Below are 13,858 nucleotides of genomic sequence, written 5' to 3' on the forward strand. Positions count from 1 at the left end.
CTGGTGAGGAATCCTCCAGGAGAAGGTCAGGCCAGCGCTGGTAATGATGTGAGTGCCAGGGCGCAGTCCTCACCCTCCCCCGACTCCGGGTACTGTGGTTCTGAGGCTGAACGAGGCTTTCAGAAACATCACCTTACTGCTCCCTGTAGTGACAATAGGATGTTGTAAAACAAAGCTCCCTCCCTGCACCCCACAGTTACCGAGCCAGACTGATCTGTTTGAGTCACTCCTTTCTGTTCCAGGTACAAACCGGCCGAGAGTTTCGAAGAGTGTGGGGGCTGAGCTGGTCACTCTGGAGTTTGACCCACTCACCAACACCAACCATGACACAGAGTGAGTCTCCAATTCGGTCACCCCTTCAGGGAGAGGGCACTTTTTAAAATAAAACATTCATTCTTGGGGTGTAGATGTCACTGGCAAAGCAGGAATTTGTACCTCTCCCTAGAGAGCGTGCTGATGGCTCAGAGCCTAATATCACTGATAAAGGATCTGATACAATGGAGTGGCTCACCACTGACCCTCCGACAGTGCAGCACTCCCTCAGTACTGACCCTCCGACAGTGCAGCACTCCCTCAGTACTGACCCTCCGACAGTACGGCACTCCCTCAGTACTGACCCTCCGACAGTGCAGCACTCCTGGGTATGTGTTCTTCTACATATAAACCCCCTGAACCTCTCAATTAGATTCCAGTTTGTAACTCAATCCCGGGTATCTGTTATTCAATATATAAACGACCTCAAACCGCTCAATTTGATTCCAGTCTGTAACTCACTCCTGGGTATCTGTTATTCTATATATAAAACCCCCCCGAACCCCTCGATTAGATTCCAGTCTGTAACTCACTCCCGGGTATCTATTATTCTATATATAAAACCCCCCGAACCCCTCAATTAGATTCCAGTCTGTAACTCACTCCCGGGTATCTGTTCTTCTATATATAAACTCCCTGAACCCCTCGATTAGATTCCAGTCTGTAACTCACTCCCGGGTATCTATTATTCTATATATAAAACCCCCTGAACCCCTCAATTAGATTCCAGTCTGTAACTCACTCCCGGGTATCTGTTCTATATATAAACTCCCTGAACCCCTCGATTAGATTCCAGTCTGTAACTCACTCCCGGGTATCTGTTATTCTATATATAAACCCCCTGAACCCCTCAATTAGATTCCAGTCTGTAATTCACTCCCGAGTATCTGTTCTATATATAAACCCCCTGAACCCCTCAATTAGATTCCAGTCTGTAACTCACTCCCGGGTATCTATTATTTTATATATAAACCCCCTGAACCCCTCGATTAAATTCCAGTCTGTAACTCACTCCCAGGTATCTGTTATTCTATATATAAACCACCCTGAACCCCTCGATTAGATTCCAGTCTGTAACTCACTCCCGGGTATCTGTTATTCTATATATAAACCACCCTGAACCCCTCGATTAGATTCCAGTCTGTAACTCACTCCCGGGTATCTGTTATTCTATATATAAACCACCCTGAACCCCTCGATTAGATTCCAGTCTGTAACTCACTCCCGGGTATCTATTATTTTATATATAAACCCCCTGAACCCCTCGATTAAATTCCAATCTGTAACTCACTCCCAGGTATCTATTATTTTATATATAAACCCCCTGAACCCCTCGATTAAATTCCAGTCTGTAACTCACTCCCAGGTATCTGTTATTCTATATATAAACCACCCTGAACCCCTCGATTAGATTCCAGTCTGTAACTCACTCCCGGGTATCTGTTATTCTATATATAAACCACCCTGAACCCCTCAATTAGATTCCAGTCTATAACTCACTCCCGGGTATCTGTTATTCTATATATAAACCCCTGAACCCCTCGATTAGATTCCAGTCTATAACTCACTCCTGGGTACCTGTTCCTTCCAGTTAATTCCCTGCATTTGCTCCTTTGATTGCAGGGCTATTTATGAGGATTTGGATGTTGCTTTAAATAACAGCAGAATTCACTGCAGCAGGAATGCAGAGTAACCCTGACCCCTTCACAGCACTTGTTGGTAAGTAGTTGTTGTTCAGTTTCAGTTCTGTGCCAGAGTTCCCTGTTTGGCACAGGCAGTGTGCCGGTAAGGGCTGGGGGGTGAGGTTTATGCTGGGGGCAGTGTGTGCTGGGGCTGTGCATGGTGCACCAGGGCTGCGGTGTGTCGATTGGGGCTGCGTTGTGCCCAGAGAACCTGGGTGGGTTCAGTGTATGACGTGCTGTGCTGCATACAGCGCGCTGTGCCTGGTAGAGTGTGCTGCGCAGGGTAGGGTGCACCATATGCCATCAAACGCCGATAGACATCCAACACGGTGAACTCCTGAGCTCTATGGCGAGTGGAAGCTGCCGAGGGAAGTGAGGCCCTTTCGGCTCCAGCACAGAAAAGAGGTTTTGATCCAACAGCGCCCTGGTGTTTATGCTCCACATGAACCTCCTTCCATCCCTCTCCATCTCACCCTGTCAACATATCCTCCTACTCTTCTCTCCCTCGTGTGTTTATCTAGTCTCCACTTAAATGTAAGTCCGCTCTCCACCTCAACCACTCACTGTCATCCTGACTTCCACATTCTCACCACTCTCTGGGTAAAGACATTTCTCCTGAATTCCCAGATGGATTTATTGTGACTGCCTTATATTCATGGCCCCTAGTTTTGGTCTCCCCATCAACTGGAAACATTTTCTCTACATTTGCTTTATCAAAACCTTTCAATATCTTAAACACCTCGCTCAGGTTCCCTCCCCCCACAGCCTTCCCTTTGCGAGAGAGCTCAATCCCAACCAGTCCAGCTCCAGATATTCCTGGTAAGTAGATCCCCTCAGTTGTGGTATCATCCTTGCAAATTGTTTTTGCTCCTTTTTCAGTATCCTTATATCGTCTTTATAATCTGGAGCTCAGAACGGGGGAGGGGCTGGGGGGGGGGGGGCACTGGGCGAGGCCATGAGGGTTTATATACGAGTTGAACATTATTTCTCTGTTTTTCAACTCTTTTCCTCTTGAAGTGAACCCCAATGTTTGGGTCGTATTTTGATGCCTTTTACTAACCTGCATCACTTTGATTTATGAATGTGTATCGACCTCGAGGTCCCTCTGCTCCTCTAGCCCATTCAGGCTGTGTGAGACCTCACTAGTCTCCCTGCCAAAGTGCACCACCTCAAACCTATCCATATTATACAGCTGGGGAGGATATCAGAATATCTGGGGCCACTCCCGCAGGCTGCCCTCTCCGATCTCTCCTGCACGTTCCTCTCCCAGTATTTAATTCACTCTCCAGCTTACAAAGGGTGGGTTCAGGTTGAATTTAGCGGCAATTATTGGCTCTGGGGCTCAGAATCTGTCCAACAATGGGCCTGCACCTCTCTGGGCCTGGGCTTCTCTGGGCCTGGGCTTCTCTGGGCCTGGGCTTCTCTGGGCCTGGGCTTCTCTGGGCCTGGGCCTCTCTGGGCCTGGGCCTCTCTGGGCCTGGGCCTCTCTGGGCCTGGGCCTCACAGGGCCTGGGCCTCACAGGGCCTGGGCCTCACAAGGCCTGAGCTTTGGTGTGGGCCTCTCTGGGCCTGGGCCTCTCTGGGCCTGGGCCTCTCTGGGCCTGGGCCTCTCTGGGCCTGAGGCTCTGCCTCTCCGTGGAGCCACAGCTCATCAATACATCAATGTGCCCGTACATCAGGAATGTCTTGGCCCTGAGGATGTGGATCTTCATTAGGATCCCCTGACGGTAAGTCTCTCCTTTTGAAAAAGATTATGATTGCACTTGCTGTTTAAAGAGTCAGGGAGTCTTGCTAAGGATCTTAGAAGTGTTTGAAAGGAATTATGAAAGATGGTTGCTAGGTAAATAAGTTAACATTATTCCAAATATTATACAATTATAGCCAGATATTAAATGAGATTGCTGGAGAGAAGAGGTTCAGAGCCTAGAGGTGAAAGGTCAGTGCCTGTAAAACTATGGCACGCGTTTTAGAATCACAGAATCTCACAGCGCAGAAGAAGCCCATCGAGTCTGCACCGACACGTGAGAAACACCTGACCTACCTACCTAATCCCATTTACCAGCACTTGGCCCATAGCCTTGAATGTTATGACGTGCCTAGTGCTCATCCAGGTACTTTTTAAAGGATGTGAGGCAACCCGCCTCCACCACCCTCCCAGGCAGCGCATTCCAGACCGTCCCCACCCTCTGGGTAAAAAAGTTTTTCCTCACATCCCCCCTAAACCTCCTGCCCCTCACCTTGAGCTTATGCCCCCTTGTGACTGATCCTTCAACTAAGGGGAACAGCTGCTCCCTATCCACCCTGTCCATGCCCCTTATAATCTTGTACATCTCGATCAGGTCGCCCCTCGGTCTTCACTGCTCCAACGAAAACAACCCAAGTCTATCCAACCTCCCTTCATAACTTAAATGTTTCATCCCAGGCAACATCCTGGTGAATCTCCTCTGCACCCCCTCCAGTGCAATCACATCCTTCCTATAATGAGGTGACCAGAACTGCACACAGTACTCCAGCTGTGGCCTCATTAAGGGTCTGTACAACTCCAACATGACCTCCCTACTTTTGTAATCTATGCCTCGATTGATAAAGGCAAGTGTCCCATATGCCTTTTTCACCACCCCACTAACTTGTGAAGGGGCCAGATTACCACCTGAAATCTAAGTTCTGTTTGTTGTTTGGTACATAAGAAGCAGGAGTGGACATTTGTCCCCACGAGGCTGCTCCACCAGTCAATAAGATCATGGCTGAACCCAGGTCTCAACTCCATTTTCCCGCCTGCACCCTATATCCCTCGATTGCCTTAGTGCCCAAAACCTATCGACCTCTGTCTTGAATATAGTCTTCATCTGAGCATCCACGGCTCTCCGGGTTGGAGAATTCCAAAGATTCACAATCCTTTCAGTGAAGGAAATTATCCTCATCTCAGTCCTAAACAGTTGTCCTCTTATCCTGGGACTATGACCTCAGTTCTAAACTCTCCAAACAGTAAAACAACCCCTCAGCATTTACCCTGCCAAGGCCTCTTAGAATTTTCTATGTTTGAGTGAAATCACCTCTCATTCTTCTAAGCTCCAGAGAATATGAGTCCATTCTGCTCAGCTAGCAGGGTAATGGATGTGGCAGCAAGTTGGAGTGGAAGAATCAATGAAATAATATTGTCTTCATCCCTTTTGCACAGCTAACAGGGACTGTGGTTGAATCAGATCCAAAGGACATTTGAGAAAATGGAGGCAGTTCTGCCTTGAAGATGCACAGTGACGTTGAGCCGGGAGATACAGATTGACACTGCAGCACGTGCTGAAGCCCAGAGTTCACCGATAGTGCGTCTACACAGGCCTAGACTGAAGCTCCCGACTACAGTCACTCTTTACACTAACAGGGTTGTGATCAGGAACACATTCAGTCATCAGTGGGAGACACGGCACTTCCTCCGCTGAATGCCAAGATTCACAATCATGTAACATATCTCGTAGGTAGAAAAATTGCTCCCCATCCCATCGCCAATGTTCCCCTTGGAAAACTACATTTTATTAATCTCTTAGAGGTGGGTTCCATAACCCTTCAGCTTCTTCCTAAAGAAACACAACGACAAATCCCAACTCCTTAAATAAAGAAATATTTTGTAACCATGTCTTTTAGGATCAGGGTGTGGGAGGGGGGAAGGGGACGAAATCAACGGAAAACAGGAGAAAAGGATGTGTTACAGATGAAGTTATAGCCTGAAAAAAATTAAAGAAATAAAATTTGGGTGAATTATTTTACTCTCACTGGGGTACAGTTCCACACCCACACTGACTCTCACTGGGGTACAGTTCCACACACACACTGACTCTCACTGGGTTACAGTTCCACACACACACTGACTCTCACTGGGGTACAGTTCCACACTCACACTGACTCTCACTGGGGTACAGTTCCACACACACACTGACTCTCACTGGGGTACAGTTCCACACATACTGACTCTCACTGGGGTACAGTTCCCCACACACTGACTCTCACTGGGGTACAGTTCCACACACACTGACTCTCACTGGGGTACAGTTCCACACACACTGACTCTCACTGGGGTACAGCCCCACACACACTGACTCTCACTGGGGTACAGTCCTACACACACTGACACTCACTGGGATACAATTCCACACACACTGACACTCACTGGGGTACAATTCCACACACACTGACTCTCACTGGGGTACAGTTCCACACACACTGACACTCACTGGGATACAGTTCCACACACACTGACTCTCACTGGGGTACAGTTCCACACACACTGACTCTCACTGGGGTACAGTTCCACACACACTGACTCTCACTGGGGTACAGTTCCACACGTACTGACTCTCACTGGGGTACAGTTCCACACGTACTGACTCTCATTGGGGTACAGTTCCACACACACTGACACTCACTGGGGTACAGTTCCCCACACACTGACTCTCACTGGGGTACAGTTCCACACACACTGACTCTCACTGGGGTACAGTTCCACACACACTTACTCTCACTGGGGTACAGTTCCCCACACACTGACTCTCACTGGGATACAGTTCCACACACACTGACTCTCACTGGGGTACAGTTCCACACACACTGACTTTCACTGGGGTACAGTTCCACACACACTGACTCTCACTGGGATACAGTTCCACACACACTGACTCTCACTGGGGTACAGTTCTGCCTGGGTGGCAAAATTCAGGGACTGCATGATGCCATTGACACCGAGCTCCCTAACATCCAAGTGAAAAAAGGTTTTTTTTATGAGACTTCCATGACCTTGGTACATCCTGAAGTGCTGTACAATTAGTGTGTGCTGTTTCAATGTAGGGAATTATATAAGGAATGACGTGAAGTGGTGATTTGAAATTGAAAGAAACATTTTGAAAAGGGTTGGAGTATTTGTAACAATGAATGTATGAAGTCTCTCGTACTTCATGTTCTGTCTCAGTGTTTTAACACCGTTGTTTTTTTCAGGACTCTGCTGATAGTTCAGTGAGGTTATCACCTGAGGCATTGAGCCTCTAAGATTGACAGGGGCCCTGGTTCATTCCTGTTCTGTGCTTTTCTTTGCAAAAATATACTTTATTCATAAAATATCTAAAAAAAACCATTACAAAACATTTCAATGGCCATCAGAGACAGTGCAATGATATTCAAATTTTCTACATAGTACATGTTGCACTCTGAGGTGCTTCAATCCAATTGTGATACATGTAATATTTACTGTAGACATTCAATGTAAGTCATCCAGCCCGAGGGGTCTATACAATTCCCAGTCCCTCGGTGCACAATGGCAGAAAGGCCTTAGACAGCGACCTTTCTCAGAGAAGAACACTGGCTTGACGTCAGTGGATCTGACTGTGAACAAACAGGAAGTCTATCCGGGAATGGTCTGGCCGTGACCAGGTCTATCTACGCTGCGCTCCAGCTGCAGGGTTGCTGAAGACATCGTACAACTTAGCATCTTTTACTGTTTCCAGTCGAAGTCTGGACATGGCGTCCAGTCTGTTGTCGGCCCTGCCGGATCGTCCAGCTCCATCAATGATGCAGTTGAAGTCACCGCCCAGAATGACCGGCCTGGAAGTCGCCAGCAGCAGTGGGAGCTGCTGAAGGACGTCCGGCCGCTCGCTATTTTGTGCCGGGGTGTACACGTGAATTAGCCGGAGTGGAGCATTCTTGTACAATACGTCTGCGATGAGGAAGCACCCGCCCACTGCCTCCTTAACCTCAGAGACGGTGAGGTTGCCTCCCCGCAGCAGAATACCCAGGCCGGAGGAATGGGAGTAATTTCCTCCTAACCAAATCGATGGCCCATGGGGCCACCATCGCGACCATAGCCTGTAGGAGCTGAGGTGCGGTATCGCACACTCCTGCAGAAACAGGTCAGCTTTGACCTGGGCAAGGTAACCCAAGGTCGCAACACATCGCGTAGTAGATTTAATGCTACACACGTTAATGGACACAATCTTTATCCCCATTTAAAAGCATTTTGTCGCTTACCAGACCTGTTGTCCATGACAGTTCCAGTCCTTTAGTCTGCTCCTGCATACCCATAGTGTTCACCAATTGTCTCACTTATAATGGGCTGAGGAAACCATCCTGGTCCGCCCCATTAGAAATGTTCCACCCAGGTGACATTGGAGGATTTGTGCAAGGCGCGAGGTTTGGATTGTTCTCTGGAGAAGTCTCTCCGATCCATTCCCCCTCTGGGGCGTTGCTGCTCCTGGCTTCCCAGAGCTGGGGTGCACTGAGCGCTTCACTGCTCCCAGCTTCCCGGAGCTGGGGTGCGCTGGCCTCTTCACTTTGAGGTTGAAGTTGAGGTACGCTGGCCTCTCCATTGTCTCTAATGTTTTGGAGCTCGGGTTTCTTCTCCTCTAGCTCCCTAGAGCTTTGTCGCTTCTTCTGTAGGTGCTACCCTTGTTGTTCTTTGTCTGAAGAGCAGCAGCCCCTGTGGTCCATGCTGGATGGGAGACACCACCTGCTGCTCTCTGGTAGGTGGCTTGGACCCTTCTTGGCCCCTTCTTCTTTCTGGTCGTCTGCACCAGCTGCCTGTCCTCCAGTTGGTCCTCTGCTGGTTTCTGGCACATTGATTCGATCTGCTGAGGAGTGGGAGGTTCGGGGGACAGTGCCATCTGCTGCCTCACTCCTTTCCTTCCCCTTATCCCTCGCTCTGCCCTCCTTTGTCCCATTCTGTTCACTGGAGGCCTTGGTGGGTACAGGTTTGCATGTCACTGGGCTAGTAATACAGAGATCCAGGGTAATGCTCTTGGGACCTGGATTAAAATCCCACCACGAATGGGGGAATTTGGATTCAATAAAAGTCATTAAAAAAAATCATAAAAACCCATCTGGTTCACTAATGCCTTTAGGGAAGGAAATCTGCCGTCCCTACCTGGTCTAGCCAACATGTGACTCCAGTTCCATGACAATGTGGTTCCCTCTGAAACTTCCATCAAACACTAGAAAATCAGTAAGGAATGAAACTGGACGGACCACCTGGCATCGACCTAGACACTGGAAGCAACAACGGCAAACTCAGCCCTGTCAACCTACCAAAGTCCTCCTGGGGACTTGTGCCAAAATTGGGAGAGCTGTGTCCCAGACTAGTCAAGCAACAGCCTGACATAGTCATACTCATAAAATCATACCTTACAGATAATTTTCCGGACACCATTCCTAGGCAGGACAGACCCAGCAGAGGTGGCAGCACAGTGGTATACAGTCGGGAGGGAGTTGCCCTGGGAGTCCTCAACATTGACTCCAGACCCCATCAAGTCTCATAGCATCAGGTCAAACATGGTCAAGGTAACCTCCTGCTGATTATCACGTACAGCACCACACCACCCCCTAACCTGATGAATCAGTGCTCCTCCATGTTGAACACCACTTGGAGGAAGCACTGAGGGTGGCAAGGGCACAGAATGTATGCTGGGTGGGGGACTTCAATATCCATCACCAAGAATAGCTCGGTAGCACCACCACAGACCGAGCTGGCCAAGTCATAAATGACATAGCTGCTAGACCAGGTCTGCAGCTGGTGGTGAGGGAACCAACTAGAGGGAAAAACATACTTGACCTCATCCTCACCAGCCTGCCACAGATGCACCTGTCCAAGACAGTATCGGTAGGAGTGACCACTGCGCGGTAATTGTGGAGATGAAGTCCCGTCTTCACATTGAGGATACCCTCCATCGTGTTGTGTGGCATTACCACCGTGCTAAATGGGATAGGTTTCAAACAGATCTAGCAACTCAAGACTGGGCATCCATGAGGCGCTGTGGGCCATCAGCAGCAACAGAATTATACTCGAACACAATCTGTAACCTCATGGCCCGGCATATCCCCCACTTTACCATTACCATCAAGCCAGGGGACCCTTGTTCAATGAAGAGTGCAGGAGGGCATGCCAGGAGGGCAGTAGTGGTGTCAAACTGGTGAAGCTACAACACAGGACTACTTTCATGCCAAACAGCATAAGCAGCAAGTAATAGACAGAACTAAGCAATTCCATATTCAACGGATCAGATCTAAGCTCTGCAGCCCTGCCACATCCAGTCATGAATGGTGTTGGACAATTAACTCACTGGAGGAGGAGACTCCACAAATATCCCCATCCTCAATGATGGGGGAGCCCAGCACATCAGTGCAAAAGATAAGGCTGAAGCATTCGCAACAATCTTCAGCCAGAAGTGCCGAGTGGATGATCCATCTCGGCCTCCTCCAGAGGTCCCCAGCATCACAGATGCCAGTTTTCAGCCAATTCGATTCACTCCACGTGATATCAAGAAACAGTTGAAGGCACTGGATACTGCAAAGGCTATGAGCCCTGACAATATTCCAGCAATAGTACTGAAGACTTGTGGTCCAGAACTTGCCGCGCCCCAAGCCAAGCTGTTCCAGTGCAGCTACAACACTGGCATCTACCCGGCTATGTGGAAAATTACCCAGGTATGTCCTGTACACAAAAAGCAGGCCAAATCCAACCCGGCCAATTACCGCCCCATCAGTCTACTCTCCATCATCAGTAAAGTAATGGGAGGAGTCATCAACAGTGCTATCAAACGGCACTTGCTTAGCAATAACCTGCTCAATGATGCCCAGTTTGGGTTCCACCAGGGCCACTCAGCTCCTGACCTCATTATAGCCTTGGTTCAAACATGGACAAAAGAGCTGAACTCCCGAGGTGAGGTGAGAGTGGTTGCCCCTGACATTAGGCAAAATTTGACCGAGTGTGGCATCAAGGAACCCTAGCAAAACTGGTGTCAATGGAAATCAAGGGGAATCCGCTGGTTGGAGTCATACGCAGCACACAGGAAGATGGTTGTGGTTGTTGGAGGTCAGTCATCTCATCTCCAGGAAATCACTGCAGGAGTTCCTCAGGGTAGTGTCCTCGGCCCAACCATCTTCAGCTGCTTCATCAATGACCTTCCCTCCATCATAAGGTCAGAAATGGGGACGTTCACTGATGATTGCACAATGTTCAGCACCATTCGCAACTCCTAAGATATTAAAGCAGTCCAAGTTCAAATGCAACAAGACCTGGACAATATCCAGGCTTGGGCTGACAAGTGGCAAGTAACACTCGTGCCACACAAGTGCCAGGCAATGACTATCTCCAACAAAAGAGAGTCTAACCAATGTCCCTTGACATTCAATGGCATTACCCTGAATCCCCCACTATCAATATCCTAGGGGTAACCATTGACCCGAAACTGAACTGGATTAGCCATATAAATACTGTGGTTACAGAGCAGATCAGAGGCTAGGAATCCTGCGGCGAGTAACTCACCTCCTGACTCCCCAAAGCCTGTCCACCATCCACAAGGCACAAGTCAGGAGTGTGATCAAACACTCGCCACTTGCCTGGATGAGTGCAGCTCCAACAACACCCAAGAAGCTTCACACCATCCAGGACAAAGCAGCCTGCTTGATTAGTACCACATCCACATGCATTCACTCCCTCCACCACCGATGCATAGTGGCAGCAGTGTGTACCATCTACAAGATGCACTGCAGAAACTCACCAAGGCTCCTTAGGCAGCACCTTCCAAACCCAAAACCGCCACCACCTAGAAGGACAAGGGCAGCAGATAGATGGGAACACAACCACCTGGAAGTGCCCCTCCAAGTCACTCACCATCCTGACTTGGAAATATATCGGCCATTCCTTCACTGTCGCTGGGTCAAAATCCTGGAACTCCTTCCCTAACAGCACTGTGGGTGTACCTACACCACATGGACTGCAGCGGCTCAGGAAGGCGGCTCACCACCACCTTCTCAAGAGGTAATTAGGGATGGGCAATAAATGCTGGCCCGGTCAGCGACACCCACATCCCATGAATGAATTAAAAAAAAACAGAGAGCAGTTGGAGGGCAATTCTTCCCACTGATTGGGAGTCTAGTATTGAGGGCACAGTCAAGAAGTTGGAGGCAAGCCTTTTGGGAGTGAAATTAGGAAACACTTCTACACGCCGGGGGGAGGAGGAGGAGTTTGGAATTCTCTTCTGCAAATGGCAATTAAATGGTCATTTATTGTTTCTGTGTTCCTAAAAGGAAGAACATATAGATTTTATTGGCTGCATTCTTGCCTCTGAGTCAGAAGGTTAATGGGTTCAAGTCCCAGTCCTTGACATAAGCACATCACCCGGACTGACAGTCCAGGACAGTACTGAGTGAGTGCTGCACTGATGGAGATTCCCCAATTCGAATGAGCTGTTCAACAAGATTTGCTGTTTCAGGTCATGAGATCAAAAGAAATAGGAGCAGGAATAGGCCATTTGGCCCCTCAAGCCTGCGCTGGCATTCAATAAGATCATGCCTGATCTGATTGTGGGCTGAACTCCACTTTCCTGCCTGTCCCTCATTACCCTTGACACCCCTTATGGATCAAATATCTGAATGTATTCAAGGCTGAGATAGACAATGACCAGCCTTCACTGCTCTCTGTGGAAGAGAATTCCAAAAACAACCCTCAGTAAAGAAATTCCTCTCGTCTCTGTCATAAATAGGGGAGCCCTAATTTTAAACTGTGTCCCCTGGTTCTAGATTCCCTCACATCACACAAAGAAATTCAAAGGCCCAACTTCAGCAGCAACAGATACAAACCCAGACCCAAACAAAGCTTCCTCTGAAAAGAACTGGGATTAAAAAAAACTGGCAGTCATAATACAAATGGGCAGCATGAGGCAAAATACATGGATGTAAAATAAATCCCATGGTACTATTTGAAGAGCAGGGTGTTTCTTCCTGGTGCCCTGACCAATATTTATCCCTCAATTAAAATCACTAAAACAGATTACCCTGTCATTAGCAAATAACTGTTTGTGGGATCTTGCTGTGCAAATTGCTGGCTGTGTTTTCTACATTACAACAGTGACTACACATCGAAGAGTACTTCAGTTGACTGTGAAATGTTGGGACATCCTGATGTTGTGAAAGGTGCTGTATAAATGCAAGTTATTACTTTAAATGGAAGAAAGAAAAGTTCTTTTTGATAATATTTTCACACAGTAAGGAATAGATATTGTGATATGGAGAAGAGTGGGGCAAAAGCACTATAAGAAACCATTAAATGTTGAAATTAGGTGACTGATGTTTCTGGATGGTTGACCTAAGATTAAGTTAATGGCTTCTGTAATTATTTTTTAAAATGATCGTTAAATAAAATTGGATAGGATCTCCTGTCTAGTTTCCAATTTTAATATTACCACTTGTGTCAACAAAAAGTTTCAAATAGAAATGTAATGTCCATCTGTCTTTCATTGTTCGGGGGGTAGATACTGAGTGCTGGAAAACAGGGCTCTTTTGCCCCGCTCCCCACCCTACCTGATTTTTGTCAGCCAGTGTCCGCTTGCTGCCCCCTCCCTTAGTGTCCTCCTGCTGCCCCCTCCCTCAGTGTCCTCCTGCTGCCCCCTCCCTCAGAGTCCCCTTGCTGCCCCCTCCCTTAGTGTCCTCCTGCTGCCCCCTCCCTCAGAGTCCCCTTGCTGCCCCCTCCCTTAGTGTCCTCCTGCTGCCCCCTCCCTCAGAGTCCCCTTGCTGCCCCCTCCCTTAGTGTCCTCCTGCTGCCCCCTCCCTCAGTGTCCGCTTGCTGCCCCCTCCCTTAGTGTCCTCCTGCTGCCCCCTCCCTCAGTGTCCGCTTGCTGCCCCCTCCCTCAGAGTCCCCTTGCTGCCCCCTCCCTTAGTGTCCTCCTGCTGCCCCCTCCCTCAGTGTCCGCTTGCTGCCCCCTCCCTTAGTGTCCTCCTGCTGCCCCCTCCCTCAGTGTCCGCTTGCTGCCCCCTCCCTCAGTGTCCGCTTGCTGCCCCCTCCCTTAGTGTCCTCCTGCTGCCCCCTCCCCCACTGTCCGCTTGCTGCCCCC

The 13,858-nt window shown here is 48.8% G+C and overlaps 1 long non-coding RNA gene across 1 annotated transcript; it reads left to right on the forward strand.

The window, feature by feature from the left end:
* The first annotated feature begins 239 nt into the window (after positions 1–239).
* LOC144674467 (uncharacterized) lies at positions 240–7,055 on the forward strand. The gene is made up of 3 exons (XR_013574565.1): positions 240–333; positions 1,936–2,031; positions 5,173–7,055. It is a non-coding gene; the product is annotated as an uncharacterized LOC144674467 (long non-coding RNA).
* Positions 7,056–13,858: the final 6,803 nt, after the last annotated feature.

Source organism: Cetorhinus maximus, unplaced genomic scaffold (assembly GCF_964194155.1).
Source record: "Cetorhinus maximus unplaced genomic scaffold, sCetMax3.hap1.1 HAP1_SCAFFOLD_666, whole genome shotgun sequence".
NCBI lineage: Eukaryota > Metazoa > Chordata > Chondrichthyes > Lamniformes > Cetorhinidae > Cetorhinus > Cetorhinus maximus.